We start from the raw sequence: 24,113 nt of genomic DNA on the forward strand, positions 1-24,113 counted from the left end.
CCCAGAATGTCTGAAGGTGGAGACCAAGGACAGAAGCGAAGTTAAGCGCGATGCGCGTGAGTCAGTGAGCGGGGGAGGGAGGCAGGTCCAGGCACTCGAGGACCGCGGGGGCTGCAGGGCGCCGTGCCACCGCGCACGTCCCTCGGCGGGGCGGGGCCGGCCAGCGCCCACCGGGTGGGGCTGAGAAAGTGCAGTGGTCAGGAATCCGCCACACCTGCTAAATCATTTAAGCAGTCTGCCTGGAGGGCAGTGGCCAATCCCCCACCTGCTCCTTGTCAGCTCCAGGCAGGGCGGTCTCTCAACCTGTGCCATCTACGGCTGGCACAGCTCTGCAGCCCCGGCTCTCCGTCTTCGTGCGTGCATCACAACGATCACGTCTCCACGCAGCCTGATTCTTTTTATTTTAGTCAGCTTTACAGATACAATGTGTGCAATAGCATTCACCCATTTATGGTGTTCGAGTAGATGACTTATTTTTGATGCCTGTAGTCCCTCGTCCTGGTCCCCATCCCAACCCCCGCCGCATTAGCGGGCAGATTTGCTCCTCAGAGCGTTGCTCTGGCGCCCGGTGCGCGCAGCAGTTACTCCGTCATTGTTTGATTGCCTTCGAGCGAAGGTAGGCTTTTGTAATGGCCCCAGCAGGAGAAGATAATCCGGGAGAGATGCGCGCCCCTCCCCTCGGCTATCAGCCTACTGAAACAATGGACCAAAGAATTAAAATTTCCTTAGGATTCCCAAACCGAGGGTAGAGGTGGGGTGCTGATGCCCTGGTGCGGAGTGGGGGGTGATGGGGCGGGAGACTTGCCTTCCGGGAAGGATTTCACAGGGCTTTGACAACTTTATCACACCCCTATTTCCTGATTTTTGTTTCATCTTTTCTATAAAGCTTACACACCGTCACAGAAATGTCCCTGCTTTGGACAAACCATACATAAATCCTTTTTCCTTTAAAAATGTGCTTCCTAACTTCTTTCAAGATGCAAGTTATGTATAAAGCAGCTGGGCATAGTGATGCAAGCATTTAATCCCAGTACCCCAAAGACAGAGGCAGGAGGATCTCTGAGTTTGAGGCTAGCTTGGTCTAGATAGTGAATTACAGGACAGCCAGAGCTACATATTGGAATCCTGTCTTAAAAAACTAGAACAAAAACAGTAACAGGTTTAAAAATCTAAATGACCTCTTGTGACACTTTTTCGCTGTCACTTTTAAATACTAAGTTTTTCTTATGACGCAAGCACGGTTGCAAAAGTAGGAAACGAGTACAAACCATTTGAAACAAAACAGGGCTATAAGCTTGTTCCTTCTGCACAGTTGCTCCCCTCCCCCACACCTTTTTCAGACCCTAAGTCGGTCCCCTGACTAATCCTTCCTGAGAGGTAATTGTTTTCTTTCTTCCTGAGGAAAGCTGCAGGGAAAAGAAACACTTGAAACTCAATTACTGCTGAGGAGAAAGCCAGGTGAGAATGAAGAATTTCCCGAAGGCCTGGGAGGGACAGATGAGGGTGGGAACCAAGGGTCCAGGCCAGGGACTCCAAGTCTATGGTGTGGCTGTAAAAAAAAAAAAAAAAAAAAAAAAAAACAACAACTAGAAGGCTCCCCTTTGGGCAGGATGTGAACTCCTGCAATAGACTCATAAAAGAAAATGTCAGCTCGGACCAATGAGCTTAGTGAAAGATGGGAAAGCAGGCTGGTGAGAACGGTACATCTGCCCTCTCCCAAAGGGAGTGCTGTGTGTTGGGGCAGGGTGAGGGCGGGGGTGAGGGGAGGGGTGTGTGTAGGAAAAACCAGTCTAAGAGAAGGAGACAATGACGACACATAGGAAGGCCATGGAGGTGTAAGCCCCCCAGCATCTGGGAAGCAGGTGTGGGGGCCTAGACTGCACAAGAGTTATCAGGGCAGCCGTAGTTATACAGTGAGACAGAAGGACAGACCGAGAGAAGAAAACAACCCACTAGACTTGTTGCAACTTGGATGCAAACCTGGCCCCTTCCTGAACCTGTGATGAAGGGTTTCCAGTTCCTCTGTCTGCCTATTGCTCAAGAGCCGGAGCTAGCTCATCACCCTCAGAATGGGGGACATCTTCTAGAGCAGCTCCTTTCAGGGGTTCTCAACCTTCCTAACGCCGCCACCTCTTAATACAGTTCCTTATGTTGTGGTGGCCCCCAACCATAAAATCATTTTGCGACTTCATAGCTGTAATTTTGCTACTGTTATGAATCATAATGCAGATATCTGCTGTGCAGGGTATCTGACTTGTGAGCCCTCCCCCTGGGGGCGGGGCCTGACTCAGTTTGAGAAGAGCTGCAGAGATGGCCAGTCACAGAAGTCTAGTGGAATGAGAACTTTCAGGACAAATACTTTGCGAGTAATGCTCCCCTTGGAGGGTGAGAGCTTCCATTTTTACCGAAATACACATGCAATGATGCTGGTAAAAAAGGCATTCATTTATAGGATGGATGAGTTCTCTCTTCTCTAATAGTCACCTGTATAACCACGGCTAATCCATATCTGGATTCTAGATGATTTCTACACCCCACACCCCCAGGCCTGATTTCGGCACCAGCCCCAGACTGTCACCTCTCTTAGAGGAGCACTCAGAAGAAGGAGTGCTCCCGCCCTTCCCTCCGTTGTTTCTTTTTCAGATAGGGTCTTGTTTTGTAGCCCACATAGTCTGTAGCTTCCTATGTTTACCCTCAAACTCAAAATCCTCCTGCCTCAGCATTCCAAGTGTTAGCATGTTTCAGAGCGTTGATTATAGGCATGCACCAAGGGGCCTGGGTTCATTGTGTATATGTATGCACGCTATTAAGGGCTAGAATGTTTTTCATTGAATAGGAATCTTTAAATAGTCTATGCTATGTTTAATTCCTTGTTGTTCCTAGTATCCTACTCATGGATCCACGTAAGTTTATCCATTCTCTCATTGATATACACATTATTATCATTATTATTATTTCGGCAGTACCGGAAATTGAATGCAGAGACATGTATGCTGGGCAAACACTATTATGGAGCAATATTCCTAGGCTTTGGTGTAGACACTGTTGGTTCTACTTCTGAACAGCATACATTTTTTTGTCACTTGTCAGATATATGAATGTTTTTCTCCTAGGAGTGGGATGGTTAAATTGCTGTTCTTTGTTAATAAATAATCTCTCTCTCTTTCTCCCTCTCTTCTCTTTTTTGCAGTGCTCAGGATTAAACCCAAGTGTCCTACATGTTAGGCAAGCAGTTTGTTACTGAGCTATATTCTCAGCCCAAATAATAAACTCAACAAAAATAAGCAAGCTACAGAGTATATGTGTACAGTGTTTCGTTTTTATTTTTTTGAGATAGAGGCTTACTATGTAGCCCAGACTGGCCTCGAACTCACAGCAATCTTGCCTCTGCCTCTTGAGTGTTAGGAGTAAAGGCATGCACCAGGAGTGCGCCACACACACAGGTCATGTTGTTGTTTAATTTATATGTATGTGCCTGTATGAGTTATGTGCACCATGTGCATGCAGCTGCCTGAGGAGGCCAGAAGAAAGTGTCAGAAAGTACAGGGAACTGAGCTCAGACTCCCCAGCCCACTGCTCTTTCCCACTGAGCCTTCTCTGTACATCTCCCCTCCACTAGCTAGTTACAGTTTTGTTTGTTTGGTTTGGTTTTTGAGACAGGGTTTCTCTGTGTAACAGTGCTGGCTGTCCTGGAACTCTGGAACTCACTTTGTGGACCAGGCTGCAACAAATACATGGACATTATTGCAATTAGTCTCTGAACACTGGCTGTATGTGGAGAAGGTGGCATTTTTTTTTTTTTTTTTTTTTTGCATTCTTACAAAGGTGCAGAAACAAAGCCAGAGGATTTTCAGTACCCATTTGAAAGTCAAAAGATTAATAAATGGTGAATTCAGACTAGAACCCATCTCCTGCTTCTCTAATGCGTGTTCTGTTCTTTCTGTCTCACTGCCTTGTGTCAATGGCCAGGTCACTCAACCACCTGCTTTGCCCAGGACTGTGCCATTTTAACACTGACAGATGGTTGGTCACTTTACACACACGGACAGTGGCCAAAGGGGTGCAAGGCTTGGATATGAAAACCCAAAGCAAGGTTGGGTGTGGTAATGCACGTCTGTAGTCCAGCGCTGTCTCTGGAGGCCGAGGACAGTGGGTTTGAGCCTGGTTACACTGTTAGACCTCCCCCCAAAACCAAAACAAAATGAAAACCTAACGGACTGGGCTCATTCCTACTCTTTCATTCCCCAAGGAAAAGATATTGAAAGTTGCATCACCCACACATTGATGCCTTGCATTTAACCAGAGTGCTCAACTCTACAGATCCATCATCATCCAGCCTACTGCTCACTCAGATCATGCTCCAGGGACCAGCCTCTCTAGGGAGCCTATTAGAAATCCAAATTCAAGCTTCCCATTCCCCAGACTTAAGGGCATTCGGTGGAATTCGGTGATTTGTGGCAGACAAGCTCACCAGGTTGGAGGGGAAGGCAGTGGGAAATAGGTCAAGTCTGAGGGACTAAGTCTGAGGGACTTAGTCATTTTCTTTTACAGATACATACAGTCCTCGTGTGGCTTCACAGAGAAGCCCTGTCTCATAAAGCAAAACCAATCAAGCAAAACAATTTTCTAGACAGAATGACTGTGATCTCAGCCAAATGCTACATGAAATAAATCTTACTCTTGGTAAAAGAAAAAAAAAAGCTCATTAAAAGTCTTATTTATTCTGGAAATATTTCCTGGTTGATAGGCATGCTTTTGCTTCTCTTTCTGTTGTGCTTGTGATCATATTCAATTTCTATTTTGTTCTTTCCCTTTCTAATGTCATCTCTAATATGCTTCATGTACTGATTAAATTTTATGGTGCTTAAGCCCAGTGGTAGTGGTGGTGGTGGCGGCGGCGGCAGCAGCGCATGCCTTTAATCCTGGCACTTGGGTGCCTGAGGCAGGTGGATCTCTGAGTTTGAGGCCAGCCTGGTGTACAGAGTGAGTTCTAGGACAGAGAGGACCAAGAGAAACCCCGTCTCGAAAAACCAAACTATTAATTTAAAAAAATATGGTATCTGAAACTATTAGAGGGAATATATATATATAAAGCTTACAAATCTTGAGACAATCACTTATTCTAAGGAATACCAGAATGGTTCAGCAGGTAAATGTGCTTGCTCCCAGCCTGATGACACCAGGTCTGTCCCCAGGATGCACATGGTTGGTGGAAGGAGAGAACCGACTCCTGCAGGCCATCCTCTGACCTCCACACTCATACCGCAGGTGTGCACACATGCTTACATACACAATTACAATAAGCGCTAAAAAAAAATCAGATGAAGAACTAAAAACAGAGAGAGAAACGGGATCTGTGTTGTAATTTTGCTGTCATCAACAGGCTTAGTTCCAGGACCCAATCCAAATGGTCGTCTTCCAACGCCAACCCAGCTCCTTTGGCCCATCCCTTCTAGCCCGCTCTTCTCTCCTTCCCCAATTTCCCCAGGAGAGGCGTTGCCATGGGGATAGTGTCGTCATAGTAAGCCAGCTGGTGGAGCAAAGCTGCAACAGAAGCTAAATGAGAAAGAGTGGAGGAGGGTCTACAAGAAAGGGCTGTGACATGAGGAAGACTCAGTGACAGAAGGCCACACAGCACACACAACGGGATAGACAGCGCCTGCAGTGGCAACGGAGCAGTCGAGGTGGAAGCTGACTCTGGGGCCTGGAATATGCAGGCCACACAGTCAGATGAGCTGGATTCTGCTGGATTCTGCAGAAAACAGCTGGAGATAGATGAGGGTTCACAACAGGGCCAGTTCCTAGGAAGTGTTTATCTGACCCTATCTGCCTCCCGAGCTCTGCCAATTTCCAAGGAAAATACAGTGGGAAGTGAGAGAAGTCTTCACTTCTGTATCCGCTTCCACTTCCTTTTCTAGCCCCGGCCTTTTAACACAGAGGGAAACCTCCCTCAGACAATGAAGGCTAAGGGCACTTCCTTAGGCATACCCTTGTGCCTTCTGTTTTAGTTGAGTCAGGGAATCACTATGCAGCCCTGGCTGGCCTAGAACTCGAAGAGATTTGTCTGCCTCAGCCTCCTGAGTGGTGGGATAATAGGTGTGACAGGAGGCACCCTTTGGTCTTTGCTTCTCTTTTGGTGGTCCTGGAGATGAACCCTGGCTTCATGCATGCTGGGCAAGCACTCAGACTCGGTTGTTCTCTCTTCAATGTCCGAATCTCAGAACCTTCACAGGTCTCTTTGTGGGTCCCCTTCCCCATGGTGTCCAGGTTCTACATCTGACAGCTGTCATCTTCTCCTTTCCGTGGTTCTGTCTCCCTGAGCCACCCCGTCCCCCAGCTCTACCTGGAAGTGTCGCGTGTTATAATTCCACACTCAGGTGCAGAATAACTACAGTTTACATGTTTCCCTCTTCACGGTGACCACATACATTCTTAGTCCTGATGTGCCAAACATGTCGTTTCATCTGGTGTGCTTTGCTCAATTAAAATGTATCCTGCTGGGCACACACCTTTAATCCCAGTACTCAGAAATTAGATTCAGGAGGATCTCTGTGAGTCACAGGTCAGCCTGGTCTACATAGCATGTTGCAGGTCAGGATGACTCTCTCTCTCTCTCTCTCTCTCTCTCTCTGTGTGTGTGTGTGTGTGTGTGTGTGTGTGTGTGTGTGTGTGAGAGAGAGAGAGAGAGAGAGAGAGAGAGAGAGAGAGAGAGAATGTGCGTGCTGGGATGGAACCCAGGGCCTTGTGCATGCTCAGTGTGCCCCACCACAGAGCTACATACCCCGACCTCCATGCTTTTCTAAGCTTGCCTTCCCATTGCTGCCCTTGACCCCAACCCTGAAGCCCAGCATCATTGCTTCACTTCATACTCTAGACATGATTTCTGTAAGAAGAATCTCTAGATAGAGACCAGATGTCTGCTTTAAACAAGGGACCCTTAAGTCTTCTTTTAGAGAAAAATAAGGTAGAGAGTCAGCAACCAGACACACCCCTGTGGTCTTGACACTGACCTGCTGCTCTGCAGACTATGCTGAAAAGAATGCACAAAGAAGCAAATTGAATAACCGGCCCCGGCTCTCTACAGAGTGAGCTTACAGACCGAGGAAAAGACTCCATTCTCTGCAGTCTGAAGGTCTTGCAAAGACACCGTTTGTGCAACTTATACACATAGGAATTGAGGCACGTAAACTGAGCCCTGGGAAGCAGGGCTTGTACTGTACATTTCAAGCCAGTCGTGGTGGCTCATGCCTTCAATCCCAACAGAGGCGGGTGGATCTCTATGAGTTTGAGGCCAGCCTGGTCTACAGTGTGAGTTCCAGGACAGCCAGAGCTTCACAGAGAAACCCTGTCTCGAAAAACAACAACAACAACAACAAAATTGTACATTCAACTATTAAGTAGGTATTCTTTATTCTTTCCAATACATACTTGGAATTTCTAAATTGCTGAAAGCTTTCTCAGGTTCATGTGTATGTCGAGTACTTATGGACATACTCTCTGACTATGAGGTTAAAGATACTGGGGAGACATTCCTCCATTAGGTTTTGGGTAGGAACACAGTTGGAATTTGGAAAATGGAAAGCATCTGAAAAGACCTACCTAGTTTTCTGAGTAACACGGTAAAGAATCTCTCTCCCCCCTTTACTCTTTAATCTCCAGCGGGACCTGGCTGTTCCAGGGACCCTGAGAAGACAGCTATTTTCTTGTCTCTGGGTGACTCTTTGATCCCGACAGCTGCAGTCAATACAAAGAAACACAACAGCCCCAGGAAAAGACTGACACATTCCCGCCGCCGTGCAGGACGTGCGGGAGCAGCATGCCTCTGGGTCTCCCACGCTCTACCTGGGTGCCATCGGGAGCAGCAGTGACCTCTGCCTCATCTACCTCACCAATGGCTAACTAGCGATGGAGCCACATTCTAACATAGCCGCACACCTTGCCTTACCGGGGCGCCTCCAAGATAAGACAGAGCTCCGGCTTAGGTTGTGTTTACCTAATATTAAGAGAGACAAAAGCAACAGTATTTACCTTCTTTAAAAAAAAAAAAATGACCTTTCTCCTGGAAAGAATGAGTGAGGCATGGAAAATCAGCTAAGGCCAGGAAGGGCTGGCGGTGAGATAGATAAGTGATGGTTTAGTTTGCCTAAATGTGAAGATGCTGACCGCACTTGAGGACAGGGCACTGTTAATGTTCTAAAAATTAGGGAGATGACAATAAGATGAAAGAGAACATTCTGTGTGACACAGAGTCTCACATATCCCAGGCTGCCTTGGAATTTGAGATTCTCTTGACACAGCTTACCAAATGCTCTTACTTACTATGCCCAGTTTCAAAAACCTAAAGTGGAAAATGTAATGCCTCACTATTTTTCCACTACTACCTAGGAAGATTCCTCGTAGATGGTTGGGTTCACCAAAAGGGAAGAGTGTCAATGAGTGGGAAGTAGAACTACTTTATTAGCATTAAGAACTATTTACTAAGCTTAAAGCATGACAAAGTGCTTCCTACAGCGTTAACAAGAGGAGGAAGGCACTGTAGTCCAGCATTCCACACGACCACACCTGGGCTGCTTTGGGCTGGATAATTGTTACTTACAATCTTTTGACTATGGCCTCCACTCACTAGAATTCTTCTGTTTTTCTTTGTGGGAGTGCTGTGTATTGAACCCAGGGTTTCAGGTATGCTAGGCAAGTGCCTTGTCATTCAGCTACAGCCCCGGGCATCCTCAGTCCATTCCATGTGATGTTAACACTCCCTTCAGTGTGGTGAGGGCAACCAAACTATCTTGAGAAACTGCCCAAATGCCGGGGTCCTCCGGAGCAGCCATTTCTCCAGCCGCTTGCTTTGCTGCATAGGGAATTCTTCTCATCCAAATCACCTTCTAACTGGGTAGTTACTCCCCCCCCCCCCCCAACACACACACACACACACACACACACACACACACACACACACACACACACACACTACACTTCATTGTCCTGTACTCATTATCCTCCTTACCATTCAGGATAAGATTCTGTTCATTATCCCTATTTCTGCATTGAATTTCTCAATGCTGGATCATCTTTCCTCTCCAGTCAATGCATGCTTTACTTCTTCCTCTCAGACTACTTATTTGTGTCTTCTTTCTCCTTCCTCCTCAGAAGCCAGCTGGGAAAAGGTCCCAAGTCACCAAAGTTGCAAAAAGGGTAGTCATGGAAAGAGGCCCATTCCCTCCCGATTGGAGTCTCCTGGTCCACCTCACAGCCCCCACAGGATAGCTTAGGCCCAGTCACCTGGAGTGGTGAAGCCTGCTGCTGGTAGAGCCTAATGGACTCCTGTCCTGAAGTATCCCGAGTCTTCTTATACTTCTCTAAGGTTTCTGTCCTTCAGAGTGAGCTACACTCTGGCTTTCCAGCCTCCTCCTATTCTGCATCAATGCCTTTCAGAGCAGCCAGGGGTCTGTACAGATCAGGCTTCTCCATGCACATTGCATGCTTCCTATGACTGATATTAATAAGATATTAATCTTTGCTGTAGTTGGAAGTCTTTTGTTGCAATGATTACTGTCCTCCTATGATACATAACATCCTTGCATGAAGGTTTCACTGAAAAAAGTGTGGATGTTCCTGCTCTTGGAGGAAATAAGTTAACCACAAAAGGGGATGAGAAGGATGCTGGCCCCTGCTCCTGATATTTCAAGCTTGACTATGTTGAGGACTTTCCTGGAGGTACAAGGTAAAGCTGGCTTTTGACAAATAGAACTGGGCCAGCAGCTTCTCAGGAGGGCTCAGTAAGCCAACAGCTCACTCTAAAGTCCCAACTCTATTTTCTTCTTATCTTCTCGTGAAGAGATAACAAGACTCTAGATAGTCCTGCTACAGCATTCCAAGCTTATCTTAGCTGCATTCAGCAGCACAGTTGTGAGCTACAATTAAAGGATGAGAGAGGTACTCTGACCTCCTCATCCTTCTCCCCTTAGGCTACCAAGGTGGTAGTTACGGTCTTTAATAATAATTTCCAAAGGAAACAGCCTTTTCACCTACAGGTTCAAGCATTCTTCCCCCCTACATTCCATTGCAATCCTTTGGTTTTTTGTTTTTTTTTTTTTGTTTTTTTTGTTTTTTCAAGACAGTGTCCCTCTATGTGGCCCTGGCTGTCCTGGAACACACTGTGTAGACCAGGCTGTCCTGGAACTGATAGAGACCACCTGCCTCTGCCTCCTGAGCACTGGAGTAAAGGTGTGTGCCAATACACCCCGGATCATTCCACTCTTTCTGAGGACATTTTAGTAGCAAAAGACATCAAGGAACAGCGCCCCTCAGTGAGAAGCCAGTCTCCATCGCCTAAACTCCCCGAGCCTCCTCGCTTCCTTTGGCTTCCCTGGGGTCTTCATTTTCTAGAGGTCTGGCCACTTATTTGCTACTCTTGTTTTTGACTGGACTCAGAAGCAGAAGCTCTCAGCAAGGACAGCCTGTGTCTTTTGGCAATCTGTCTCTGGCATTTTTATTTGGCCTCCTTCATTCTCTTGGCCCACATTTTAACATATTCTGTAGCCACCTCTTGGTTTTTTCTCGGTGTGTTGTTTCTTCAGAGTAACACAGTGTTTGAGTTGCAGAACTCAGGGAGTGACAGAATGCTGGACCTTTGGGAGCTTTGTCCTGGGAGGATGCTGCCTCTTTTTCCTCCTCCTCCTCCTCCTCCTCCTCCTCCTCCTCCTCCTCCTCCTCCTCCTCCTCCTCCTCCTCCTCCTCCTCTACCTCCTCCACCTCCTCTTCCTCCTCTACCTCCTCCACCTCCTCCTCCTCCTCTTCCTCCTTTCCTTCTTCTTCCTTTTTGGGGTGGGGGAGGGGGGTTCTCTGTTGTAGCCCTGGCTGTCCTGAAACTCACTCTATGGACTAGGCTGGCCTTGAACTCACAGAGATCCCGCTGGCCTCTGTTTCCCAAGTGTTGGGATTAAAGGTGTGTCCCACTACCACTCAGCTGATCATTTTCTTTAGAGAGACTGAAAAGCATTTGGATTCTACTAGCTCTTTGGGGCCCCAACTGCAGAGCGCACAGCAATATCTGTCAGTCCAGGAATATCCCCCCCCCACCCTTTTTTTCACAAAACCAAGTTGAAAACACTCAGACCGTCATCCACAATGCATCCTCGAGCAGATCTGCACTCCCTCTCTCCAGTTCTCCTTGGTCTATAGCAAGAATGCTCCTTATTAAAAATGTGCTCACTCTCATGAGTCCAAATGTCCTGCTTCATGGGAAGACCTGGCTTGTCATTCTCTCCACCAATTCATACCACGAAACCCTTTCTCTCCTCACCCGGAGCAACAGCAGCTACTTCTGTGGCCATGAGCTTCTCACGGCATGTACAGAACTTGTATTCATGGTCCACTCCAGTGAGTTTCTGACAGCTGGTGGCTGGGAAGGAGAGAGATACCCAACTTCATTTTATGTGTGCATTTGTTTTTTATTTTCTGAGACAGGATTTCTTTTCATGCCTCTTGCTACCTGGCCACATGTAGCCTAGGCTAACATCAAATTCTTTATGTAACTAAAGAGGATATCAGACTTCTTCCTGCCTCTACATTAGGAATGCGAGGATTACAGGTATATTTCTGTTAGGGATGGAGACATGGCTCTTAGTGACAGAACTCATTCTAGGGATGGAACCTACAGTTTTGAGTATTCTAGGCAAGAGTTCTACACTGAGCTACAATCCTAGCCCTTTGTGTATATGTGTGTGTACTTTAAAAACAAAACAAAACAAAACAAAAACCCCCTAAAATCTATCCTTTATCCTTAACAGTGATTAACTTACAGATGTTATTTTCTTCATTTTCCCAGTCTATTCCATATAAGTATCACTTCTAGGTTCCCTTCTAAAACAGTTTTTTCTAAGCCATCAGGCACTATGTGCTGCTAAAGGATGAAACCTGAAATTTGTGTAATTTTGGGGTACATCAAATTAAAATTTTCTATTATGATTAAAAGTTTTCCATTACTATCAAATTTTTAAAAGTAAAAACTCAGGGGCTGAGCTGGGCAGTAGTAGTGCACACTTTTAATCCCAGCACTCAGGAGGCAGAGATAGGCGGATCTCTGTGAGTTCGAGGCCAGCCTGGTCTACAGAGCAAGTTCCAGGACAGGCACAAAGCTACACAGAGAAACCCTGTCTGGAAAAACACAACAAAAACCAAAATAAAACAAACAAAAAAACCAAACCAAACCAACAAAAAAATCCAGATGATATAGTAGTTAAGAGCACTGGCTGCTCTTCTAGAAGACCAGGGTTCAATACCCAGCACCCACATAGCAGGTCACAACTGTCTGTGACTCTAGTTCCAGGGGATTTGACACCCTCACATAGACACACATGCAGGCAAAACACCAACACACATAAAATAAAGATTAAAAAAATTTGAAAAATCTGGCAAAATGTGTGCAACAAATATGATAAATATTCAATTATTATATACATACACACAAATAGAAGAAGAGATTTAAATATTTAAGAGACTGGGGAAATAGCTCAGTGGATAGTGTTCATTGTATAAGCATGAGGATCAGAGTTAGGTGCTCAGCATCCCGCACCTGGGAGACAGAGACAGGAGATTCCTAGAGCACACTGGCTAGCTAGACTAGCTGAATCAGTGGGCTCTGGGCTCAGCCAGAGACCCTGCCTCAATATATAAGGTAAAGAACAATCAATGAACCCACTTTTTCAACCTCCGGCCTTTACACACATGCACATACATGTGTACCGCCACACATATGAACTCACATATAGGCACACATGCATATATGTGTACTTGCACATATATGTATACTCCCACATGTGTGAACCACACACCACCATACACATTCATGAAAAAAAAAAAAAAAGATTTAGATTTTCGTATTTTTTTAACCACAATGTCTACATGTAAACTATTGCCGTAATACACACAGATAAAAGATGGTCACCACACCATAATGCCGCAGAGGAAATCTGGAAACAACCTGATGCCGAGGGGCATTTGTCTTAAAGGCATTGTTTACACCTCACCTTGCACATCTCACTCCTCTTTATTTCCTGTATTTACACAGTGGAATTTTTAACTCTTCAGGCTCACCAAGCTCTTGGGCACCAGGGCTCCATTTACGTTTCCTCTGCCCAGAAATCCCCCTTCTCCCAGGGCTAGCATATTCTTTTTAGATGCCAGCTGCTATGTCAGTGTGCAGAAAGGCCTTCCTACTACTTGTTCAGAGGTCTCTGTTAATTTAATGTAAAGTGATTACTGTCTTATTCAATATCGAGTATTGTGCCTGAGAGAATGCAGCCCCTTAGGAGGGGCAGCCCTGTACAGAACACAGTGGACCCATTAAAACAATGAATGTCACTACATATCGATTTAAAAGTATGTCTGGCTCATATTTTTTCTTTTTCTTTTTTTTTTGAGCTGAAGATCGAACCCAGGGCCTTGCGCTTGCTAGGCAAGTGCTCTACCATTGAGCTAAATCCCCAACCTGGGCTCATATTTTTTCACTGTGTGTTTTCTTAAACTAATAAGAACAGTTACAACACAAATATCAACCAAAAGGCTGAAAGTCTATGCACCGTATATTTTAGAGTAAAGGGGCATTGTGGAATGTGCAGTATATTAACACTCCATGGTGAACCAGTGGGCTCTGGGGTCATCCAGGGAAAGAACAATTGAGAAATGCCGCATTTGTCAACCTCTGACCTCTATATATATGCACACACATGTGCTCATGTACCTGTATCCACACAGTTAGAAAGCTGATTCGTTCTTTCTAACTCTAGGTGCCCTGCCGAACACTGGAGGAGAACAAAGAGAAATAAAGGAATCAACACACACCCCACAGGAGGATTACGGTTAGTCCTACAATAGAGCTGTTAGGGGAAAAACCAAAAGGCTCACACACAGTCAGTGTTCCTGAGAGTTGAAAAGAAGAGAAGGCAGGAACATTTGAGTCACGCCTTACAGGGGTGTGCCAGGAGGCAAAACCATAAACAACAGTTAGTTGTGGTGGCACAGGCTTGTAATCCCAGCACTTGGGAGGTAGAGGCAGGAGGATCAAGGGTTCAGGACAAATTTGAGACTAGCTGCGGCTACACGAGACCCTGTATCAAAAAGGAAAAGAGATGGGCCTCAAGTGAAGGTGCTTGCCAGCAAGCCTGACAACCTGAGCGCAATCCCTGGGCCCATATGCTGGAAGGAGAGAACCAGGAAAAAAGCTGGGAAAACCAGTCACACAAGTAAGACAGTGCAGGGGTAGTTTGTGGTACCAGATTAGATAGACTTGAATAAGGAGGGAAATTAAGACAAACTGTATCAGTTCCTTCCTTTGCTGCCTTGTTGGAGGGGCATACACGCCACAGCTTCCGTGTGGAGGTCAGAGGACAGCTTGCGAGAGCTGGTTCTCTTCCACCATGGGTGCTGGAGCTCCAACTCAGGCCGTTGTGCAGCTTAGCAGCAAGTGTCCTTTCCTGCAGGACCGTCTTGCCAGCTCCCGATTATTTTTACTTGGTGTTTGTTGTTTACACAAGAGATTTATACGACAAATAAACTAATTTGAGCCAGGCAGCGGTGGCGCACGCTTTTAATCCCAGCACTGGGGAGGCAGAGCCAGGTGGACCTCTGTAAGTTCAAGGACAGCCTGGTCTACAGAGCGAGATCCAGGAGAGGCTCCAAAGCTACACAGAGAAACCCTGTCTCAAAAAACCAAAAAACCAAAAACAAACAACAACAACAAAAACCCCTAATATCAAGACACTGAATAGGGCTGCAGCCTGTCTGAGTATGAGCACAACAGAGCTTTTGAATGGTACCCCTGGAGCTGAACAGGACTGAGTCCTTAGAGTTCAGCATGGCGGATGTGCAGGAAAGGCATTGTCAATCAGAAGGGCCGTGAGCATTAGTGTTTCCAGACCAGCTTGCCAAGTAGGTAAGTATGGAAAGCCCTGCAGGCTCAGTAGCAGTTACTCCAACGGAGGGGGTTGGGAGGGAGAAACAGCTTTCTGGGCTGCACGGCAGCCAGGGCAAGAGATTGCTGGACTGACAGAACGCTGTGCTTTTTGATCCCGCATAAAAGGCTGAGAGATAAGAAGGGAAGATTTATTAAAAATGGCCGGCCAAGCCAGGTATGGCAGGAGGAGCCTTTGGACTTCGTCTGATCACTAAGATATCTAGCAGGTTAACCCGGCAAGAGTGTGTCCAGATTTGAATTTTAGAAAGATTTAGAAAGTCACTAGTAAGACACGGTGGCACAGACCTTTAACCCAAGTACTCAGGAGGCTAAGGCAGCAGATGTGTCCAGCAGGGACAAGAGTGAGGACATCAAGACCCTGTCTCAAAATGACGAAAAGAGAAGAAAAATCACTGGCTGCTTGGCAGAAACCAGCAAGGAGATGCTTATTAAAAGATGATGATGACCGACTGAAATATGTGACAGGAAATTCAGACTATCAGCTCTCAGAAGTACTTAAAAAGTCTATCTTAGTGACAGCCATGGCAGTGCATGTCTTAAGCACCCCTGAGGCAGAGGCTGGTGGATCTCTGGGAGTTGGAGGGTAGCCTCGTCTACATAGGGATTTCTAGGCCAGCTAGGACTACATAGTGAGATCCTGTCTCTAGAAATAAAGTAAAATGTAGCCGGGCGGTTTTGGTGCACACCTTTATTTCCAGCACTCGAGAGGTGGATCTCTGAGTTCGAGGCCAGCCTGGTCTCCAAAGCAAGTTCCAGGAAAGGCACAAAGCTACACAGAGAAACCCTGCCTTGAAAAACCAAAAAAGAAAAGAAAGAAAATGTAGAATAAAAATAAATCAGCTGGGAAGTGGTGGCACACACCTTTGATCTTAGCACTTGGGAAGCAGAGGTAGGCAAATCTCTATTGAGTTCAAGACCAACGTGGTCTACAGAGTGAGTTCCAGGACAGCCAGGACTACATAGAGAAACCTGGTCTCAAAAAAAAACCCCAAAACATGCTCACTTCGGCAGCACATAGACTAAAATTGGAACAATACAGAGAAGATTAGCATGGCCCCTGTGCAAGGAAGACACGCAAATTCGTGAAGCACTTCATAGTTAAAAAACAAAAAGCAAAAAACCCAAACAACAACAAAAAGTATATCTAGTTGCAAATCTGTTTTCAAGTAAGTTTTCTTGAGAAGATCACATGATTCCCTTTTCTCATTGTAAATGGAAAACAAAAAAATGCAGGAGTAGCTATGACAGAGGAGAAGAGAGAGAGAATCTGCCACTGGGGTATTTATTCACTAGACAGTTATCCATCAGCCACTATCTACAAGAGTCTCGTGGCACTATTCACCATGGAATTAAAGTGCAAGATATAGAGAGACAGCAGGAGACAGAGATAGCACGTTCTTAAGGCTTAGGGGGATTGCTAGGTCTGTAAAATGTGCTGTCTGCTCCCGGCAACATGCTGGCTGAGGGGCTGCTGGCCCTCCTGTGGGGACAAACCTGTGGAAAACATTGCAGCAGATCTGCTTGCTGGACTGTTCCATATCGCTTTTCTACTCTTGCTGACCTTTGGGTCAGCCAGGTTGGAGCCACAGATAATACCTTAAAAGAGATTTGGAAAGTCTGTGTACTCAAAGGAGGGTGTCCGGGAGAGGGCATAGACGAGAAGTCGGGGGGGGGGGGTAAGACCAGATGAGACATAACCAGGGAAGGAAATGTGCTAGTTAAATTCAAAGAGTAAAAGTCATTGTGGTTAACTACACAATAGTTCCCTCTAGTACACTGCAGGACTTGGCTTCCCATGCAACAGCTTCAATGCTAGAAAGAATTCACTTGTATAAAGTGCAAGGTCTATTCCAGACTGCGTGACCATGGCCAAGTTGCCATTGGCCAAGTTGCCATTAAGGGTTGTGTCTATAAAATGATGGAAGGCATCGCATTAATGGGGGAATTAAGTACTATATGCTAAAGTGTTTTTGCAGAGTGTAAAGTATGAAGTTGTTATTGCTCTGCATCTCACAAAGTACAGAAGTCTGAAGTCATGAAGTAACGTATCCTGGGGGCAGATTTCCCACAGGACACTTCTCTTCAAAGCTATCTTGGGCAATCTGTGGAGCACCTTTTGACTAGGAAGATGACAGCCTCTCTTGGAAGGGGAACCCCTTTGACACTCAGCCCAGACACTGGGCAATCCACCTCTACATTCTTTTGCAGATGTTTATGTCAACTTCAGTTATTGCTTTCTTGATGACTGCTCCCTTTGCTCCCTCAATGGCTGGCTCAGCAACACTGGAAATTTAAAAAGAAAGCTAAGCCAAGAAAGCAATGCTGGGTGTGGTGATACATACCCAAGTATCAATCCTAGTCTCCAAGAAGGTTGGGGCTAGAGAATCTCAAGTTTAAGGCTAACCTAGGCTACATCATGAGTTCAAGGTTAGTCCGGGCAGCTACCTCAAAACAGACAAGAGAAGCTAGCCTAAGTGTCTGTGGGAGCAGGCTTGGCTGGCACAAAGCAAAGTTTAATCCCCAGTACAAAGCAGAGAAATGAGTTCAAAATAGCCATGAAATATGCTGGCAGCTCCTTGGTCAGGCTGTGGTGACCCCTACACAGTCATCAATGCCCTGCTAGTCCACAAATGCTACTTTTTGTTGTTGTTTTTTTTTTTAGATAGGGTCTCTCTGTGTAGTCCTGGCTGTCCTGGAACTTGCTCTGTAGACCAGGCTGCCCTCGAACTCACAGAGATCTGTCTGCTTCAGCTTCCTGAGTGCTAGGATCAAAGGTGTGCGCCACCACCACCACCAAGCCATTACTTTTCTTTCTTAAAATTGGTTTTCTTGAGAATGTGTCAGGCTTATTCCCATCTCTTCGCTGTTTCCTTTCCACTTTCTCTTACTTTGGGAAAGAAAAGGTTTATCTCTAACCCACCGCAGGCAGGGCATTATGGCAATCAACACAGCATTGATGGTCATAAGCAAGGTGGTAGCACCTTGTTTTTATTCACTGCTACTCACTGAAGTCCCTGTAACATCACCATCTCCAATGATCCTATGTGATATGCAAATTCTCACTTTTTACCCCAGATGTGGTGAGTCAGCTCTCCTCATGGGAGGCCCGAAAACCCTGTCATAGGCCTTCCAAGTGTCACCCAGGTGTGTTAAAGCTGTAGGAGCATCACCTGGTAAACAAGCTTCAAGTGGACGGTCCACAGCATATCTATCTGTTTCAGACTCAAGAAGCAAGATGGCATGAGTTCGAGACCAGCCTGGTCTACAGAGCGAGATCCAGGACAGGCACCAAAACTACACAGAGAAACCCTGTCTCGAAAAACCAAACCAAACAAACAAACAAGTGAATAAATAAATAAATAAGCAAGCAGCAGCAGATGGCTGGGGACTGGAGAGATGGTCAGCAGGTAAAGGTACCTGCTGTGGAAGCACTGGTGTCCTAGATTCCCAGAACCCACATAAAGTTAGGAGGAGAGAGAGAACAGATTTCATAAAGTTGTTCTCTGAACACCACTTATGCCCCGGGGCCTGCACACACAAATACGTACATATATGTAATATAAACAAACGAACAGATAAACGAACACATGAGAGGAAGATTGTTAGCATAGAAACATCTATTAGCAGTAATATTTGAAATACAAAAGGAAGCCAGGCTTTTCCCAGACAGAAGTCTGTTTAGCTCATGGCCTGCCCAGGCACCATTGCGTTTGTAGCTCTGTAAACTGGAACATACCATCTCTTCTCCCAAGGTTTTTACCTCCTCATCATCGTGAAAGCCTACAATGGCCTTTATGTATGACAGTCTAGATTGGGGAGTTAGTGCAGGCTGGAGTCTTATGTAGTTTCTTCAGCCCCAGCCAGAAGCTTCTTTGCACAGAGGTCCCCCTAGAAACCCTGCTCCCCAGAAAAGCACCTTTTCCTACTCTGCACGAAGGCACTGCTCCCTCTTCTGGCCTTGTGGGCAACAAGCATGCACTTGGCACACAAGCATGCATGTGGTCAAAACACCCACACAGAAAATGAATAAAAAGAAACATGCCAACCTAAAAATGTGTGAGGGGGTTCTAGAAAACCAAGAAAAAGGCAAGCGGAAGTTTCAGCGTCTCAAAGAGCCCCTGTTCCTACTTTTTCTCGAAGTGATGCTCCGTCTGCTCCCCACCCTGTACTGCAGCTTGCAAGTCTCTGCTTTCCATTTGAGTCTTCCCTTTAGCCACGGAGGCTACTTTACCTTTCTTTAAACACAGACAATGAAATAAAACAGTTTATCTTAGCATCTGATGCAGTTTGGATAGGAAGTGTACCCCAAAGGCTCATGTGTTAGAAGGTTTGGTTGAGAGCTAATAGGCCTTTGGGAAGAATCGTGGGGGATCTGACCTTCTCAGTGGACAGATGGATTCATAGTTTGGTAGTGACATGGATCGTGGTGGGTGGAGAGCAGGGTGAGGCCCAGTTGGAGCCATTCTTTTGAAGGACCTGTTTTTTCTCAGCGCCACCATCCTCCATCCCATGCTTCCTGCATAACAGCATGCCTCATCACAGCTTGGCCCCAAAACAAGGGAACCAATCCAACGGACCTGTCCTGGAGCCATGAGAGAATAAATCCTTCCTCGCTTCAGTTGTTTCCTCAGATATTTTGTCACGACTAAAGGGTGACTAATCCAGCACGGGTGGTGTGATTCCAGCCTCAAGCCCTGGCTCAGCTCTGATGGACATAATCTGTTGAACAATCTCGGAAGGGTTGAACGGCCCGTTGAGTCATTTGTGGGCCCTCATCTGCGAGCCATCCAAACTGTGGAACCATTTCAATATGTTTTCCCTAGAGGTTCTGTGGTCAGCACTGAACTCAGGGGTGCCTGTGCTCTGAGAGCCTTCTCCTTCACGCCTCTGATCAGGTCTGTGTCAAACCCAGTTAGGCCAACCCTCAGTGACCCACCAGCTCTGGTTTCACAGGTAAAGTTTGTCCTTGTCTTTAAACCTCCAACTCCACTCACAAGTCAGAACCTGATAGACCTTTCTAATTCTAAAGCCCGTACCTCCCCCATCCACCCCCTCCATCCCCAGGCAGCTGCCTTTCCTTTCACTCCCTCCCTCAGCCATTCCCTAAACATTCTCAAGTGGATTCTCTTCTCCCCAGGGCTTTGACTTCCAGGCCTAGTTAAAAACAGTTCACAAGGCATTGGTCTCCCCACACTTAGGTGAATCCTGGGTCGTGAAAGCTGTCAGTACTGGGAGCTGCAGAGATCTACATCGCCACCTGGTGGCCACCTGTTAAATAGGTCTTGTGATACCTAGGATGCTACTGGCTGGTATCCTAGCAACAGGCCCTGGAGGCGGATGGTCGTGGGCAGAACAGGACAGCTCCTTCAAAACCAGCATTTTCCCTGCCTGGGATTATCTTATCCTTACACGGGGTTTGTCCCCCTCAGAATTCTTTAATTCTTTCCTTTCCCGGGGACTGAACCCACGGCCTCATCCACACTAAGCAAGGTCACACTCATCATCCCTCTTTTCTCTCTGCTAAATCTCCAAGATCTCTTCTTCGTTTTTGATCTCAGCTGATAACCCAACTTATTAGTTCATTGAGAAAACAGAAGCAAAATAAGAGAGATCCTCCATCTTCACTAAAACATCATTTGGTTCTAATTCGACACACCCCCTCAGCTTCCTGTCAAACAGATAAACTGTCACCTGTTCCAACTGAGTCGCACCTTCCCTAGATAGCTGGGCCCCTCTTCCTCTTGTCTAACCAACAATTCTGTCTGAAAAGTAACTCCTTTCTGGAATCAAAGCTTCTTTTTCTAAAGAATCCATATATATAATCTTTTTGATTTTTGAGACAGGTTTTCTCTGTGTAGCTTTGGAGCCTGTCCTGGAACTCACTCTGTAGATAAGGCTGGCCTCAGAGATCTGCCTGCTTCTGCATCCCGAGTGCTGGGGCTAAAGGCATGCACCACTATCATTGGGCTTATGAATCCATATTCTAAGACCTTTTCAGACTGACTTGTCTGAGGGCTGTAGAATTCAGAATATTTGTGTGGCAGTGAAAAGCTGGGGGGTCTTACAGCCTGTAAGACCAAGTGGGGTGCTGAGTGCTAAGATGCATCAAAGAATCTCTACTGTGCACAGTTCCTTCATGAGGCTCAAAGCAGGAATTCTTCTCTTGCTCCCCTCCCTCTAGACAGATTCTCTATCTGTTCCTCTTTATTTGTCTAATTATTTTGCAGTGCCAAGGATGGACCCTGTGCTCCACAAACGCTGGATGAGGGCTCCATCATTGAGGCTTTGAAGCAAAATGGCCCCATTCCTCCAGTTGTCCTCTGTTGTTACACCTATGCCAAGATCGCCAACAAGCTCCACCTTAGCAAACCCAGTAACGGACACCTCTCTGCTCTTCTTTCTCAGCCACCTATAAGTCTCCCTGCTTAGTTGTATTTTGTTTGGTTTTAAGATAGGGTCTGAAGTAGCCCAGGCTGGCCTCAAACTTGCTATATAGCTGAGGATGACCTTGATCTTTCTACTTCCACCTTCTCAGTGCTGGATTGCTGGTGTGTGCACCACCTCTGCTTACGTGGTGCTGGGGATCCAACACAGGACTTGGTAAACACTGTGCGAACACTGTCACCGAGGCACCTCCCCAGTGCCTCTGCTTAGCTTTCCAACTGTCTTCCCCAACCTCCCTTGGCTCCACACACATTTAACCTACCAGGAAGGCCTATTAATTTCTCTGCTTGGCCTTTTTCGGGGGTATTACTGTAGCCCAAGATAGCCTGGAACTTACTCTGCAGCCCAGGCTGGTCTCAATCCCATGGCAACCCTTCTCCCTCAGCCTCCTGAGTATTGAGATCACAGGCGTGATCTCCAGGTTCTGGCTTTGGAGCCGCTACTCTCTCTGGGTTCTGCATCAAGTCATCTTCTCTACCCTGGGGGTCCTAGGGTAACTCATCTCTCTTTCCTTGTTTGCCTTCACATAGTCTGTTCTGCAAACAACAGCCAGAGTGATCTCTTAGAAACATAAATCCCGCCGGGCAGTGGTGGTGCATGCCTTTAATCCCAGCACTCGGGAGGCAGAGGCAGGCAGATCTCTATGAGTTTGAGGCCAGCCTGGGCTACAGAGTGAGTTGTGAATTCCAGGAAAGGTGCAAAGCTACACAGAGAAACCCTGTCTCAAAAAAACAAACAAAAAAAAAAAAACCCAAAAAAAAACCCAAAATAAAACCCAAACAACCAGAAACATAAATCCCACCTCATTTCCCCCCTCGCCAACACTCCTCCGTGCACTGTACACTTTGTGTGTGTGTGAGCTGTATCTCAGTGTAGCTGTGACTGTGGATTTTCAACATGTATGTATATGTCATGTACGTGCAGGAACCCTCAGAAAGGGTCATTGGATGCCCTGGCGCTGGAGTTACATTTGAGTCCCTATGTCACAGTTAGAAGCATAAGGAGGGCTAGGGAGTGTGGCTTAGTGGTGGAATGCCTGCCTGGCACATGCAAGGCCCTAGAGCAGAGGTTCTCAACCTCCCCCTGCTGCAACCCTTCAGTACAGTCCCTCGTGCTGTGGCGACCCCACTGCTACTTCCTGAAAAGGCTTTCCCCAACCAGACCATAGTATCAGAATGAGCAAATTCCCTCCCTCCCTCCTTCTCTCCATTTCCTATAGTGTTCTCTTGACTTCTTTTCTGTCTTAGACTTTCTCATGTCCTGAACTAGAATTTAAATTCTGTGAAGACAGTTCCAGGCATCCATAGTGCCTGTCATATAAATGAATGAAAAGAAAAAAGTGGGGCTGGAGAGGTGGCTCAGAGGTGAAGAGCAGGGCTGTTCTTCCAGAGGTCCTGAGTTCAATTCCCAGCAACCACATGGTGGCTCACAGCCATCTGTAATGAGATCTGGTGCCCTCTTCTGGCCTGTAAAGCATAATGCAGCCAGAACATTGTATACATAATAAACAAACAATTTTTTTTTAAAAGAAAGAAAAGAAAAACAAAAGAGGAAGAGGAAAGAAGAAAAAGAAAAAAGAAAACAAAAACACAACACAAAAAGCTGTGTGAAAATAACTAGATAAATGAATGAGTCCTTGAAAGAAATGCATCTAGGAAATGAGAAAAATTAAAAATAAAAAAAAACCCTCCATGGTTTTAATCGAGGAAAGCAGCCTGAATGAAAGAATGATCGGGGCTGGGGATGTGGCTCAGATGCGGAGTGCTCGCCCCGCGAGAACACTGCCTGGGGTTCAGTCCCATCACCACAGATAGGGACATGGTGTCTCTCACCTGGAATCCCAGCACTAGGGATAGTGGCAGAGGCAAATGCCAGAAGTTCAAAGCCATTCTCAGCTATATGTAGAGTTCGGGGCCAGCCTGAGAGGCATGAGAGCTGTCTCGCACAAAACAAAACGATAAAGGAAGAACAGGGCCCATGTGACGGCTCATGAGGTTCAAGCACTTGCTGGCCACGGAGTATGACAACCCAAGCTCCATCCCAGGGACCTCCACTAGTGTGCCGTGGACATGCTCCTCCACAGACCCTTAAATAAACAAAATATTATAAACAATTTAAAAGGAACAAACAGCAGGCCTGATTTCTATCATGATTTATGTAAATGTTTCTAAATGACTATTTCCACATTATTCACCAATGTATCATTATAAAAAATTGTAGAGGATTGAGAAGCAAGGATGTTCGAACTTTTTTATTTTATGTTTTATTTATTTTTAAAATAATTTATTTTTATCATATGTGCATTGGTATTTTGCCTGCATATATGAGGATGCCAGATCCCCTAGAACTAGAGCTACAGACAGTTATGAACTGCCATGTGGTTGCTGGGAATTGAACCCAGGTCCTCTGGAAGAACTGCCAGTGCTCTTAACCACTGAGCCATCTCTCCAGCCCCTGAACTTTGTTATTTTTAATTTTTCTAAATTGGTATTTCTTTCTGACTGAAAATCCAACGGTGGATTACAGCTTCTTTTCCTCACTAGGTTTTAACCCATTACTCTTGGTTCAACTTGAATTCTGAGTTTTTGCCCTTGATGCTGGTCTGACATTGGACACTTCAGCTTGCTCAAAATGGCCTTGTCAAAAGTGAAACCAGGGCAATCGAGATGGCTCATCTGGTAAAAGTGCCTGCTAC

At 46.1% G+C, this 24,113-nt stretch overlaps 1 protein-coding gene and 1 non-coding gene across 3 annotated transcripts in view; one reads left to right on the forward strand and one right to left on the reverse strand.

Annotated features, from left to right (window-relative positions):
• LOC118579881 (solute carrier family 2, facilitated glucose transporter member 3) overlaps positions 1-24,113 on the reverse strand; it is a 66,281-nt gene that overhangs the window by 36,436 nt on the left and 5,732 nt on the right. The gene's annotated exons all lie outside the window — the stretch shown is intronic.
• On the forward strand, positions 15,970-16,076 carry LOC118581021. The gene has a single exon (XR_004944661.1). It is a non-coding gene; the product is annotated as a U6 spliceosomal RNA (small nuclear RNA).

This window comes from Onychomys torridus, chromosome 3 (assembly GCF_903995425.1).
Source record: "Onychomys torridus chromosome 3, mOncTor1.1, whole genome shotgun sequence".
In the NCBI taxonomy this organism is placed as follows: domain Eukaryota; kingdom Metazoa; phylum Chordata; class Mammalia; order Rodentia; family Cricetidae; genus Onychomys; species Onychomys torridus.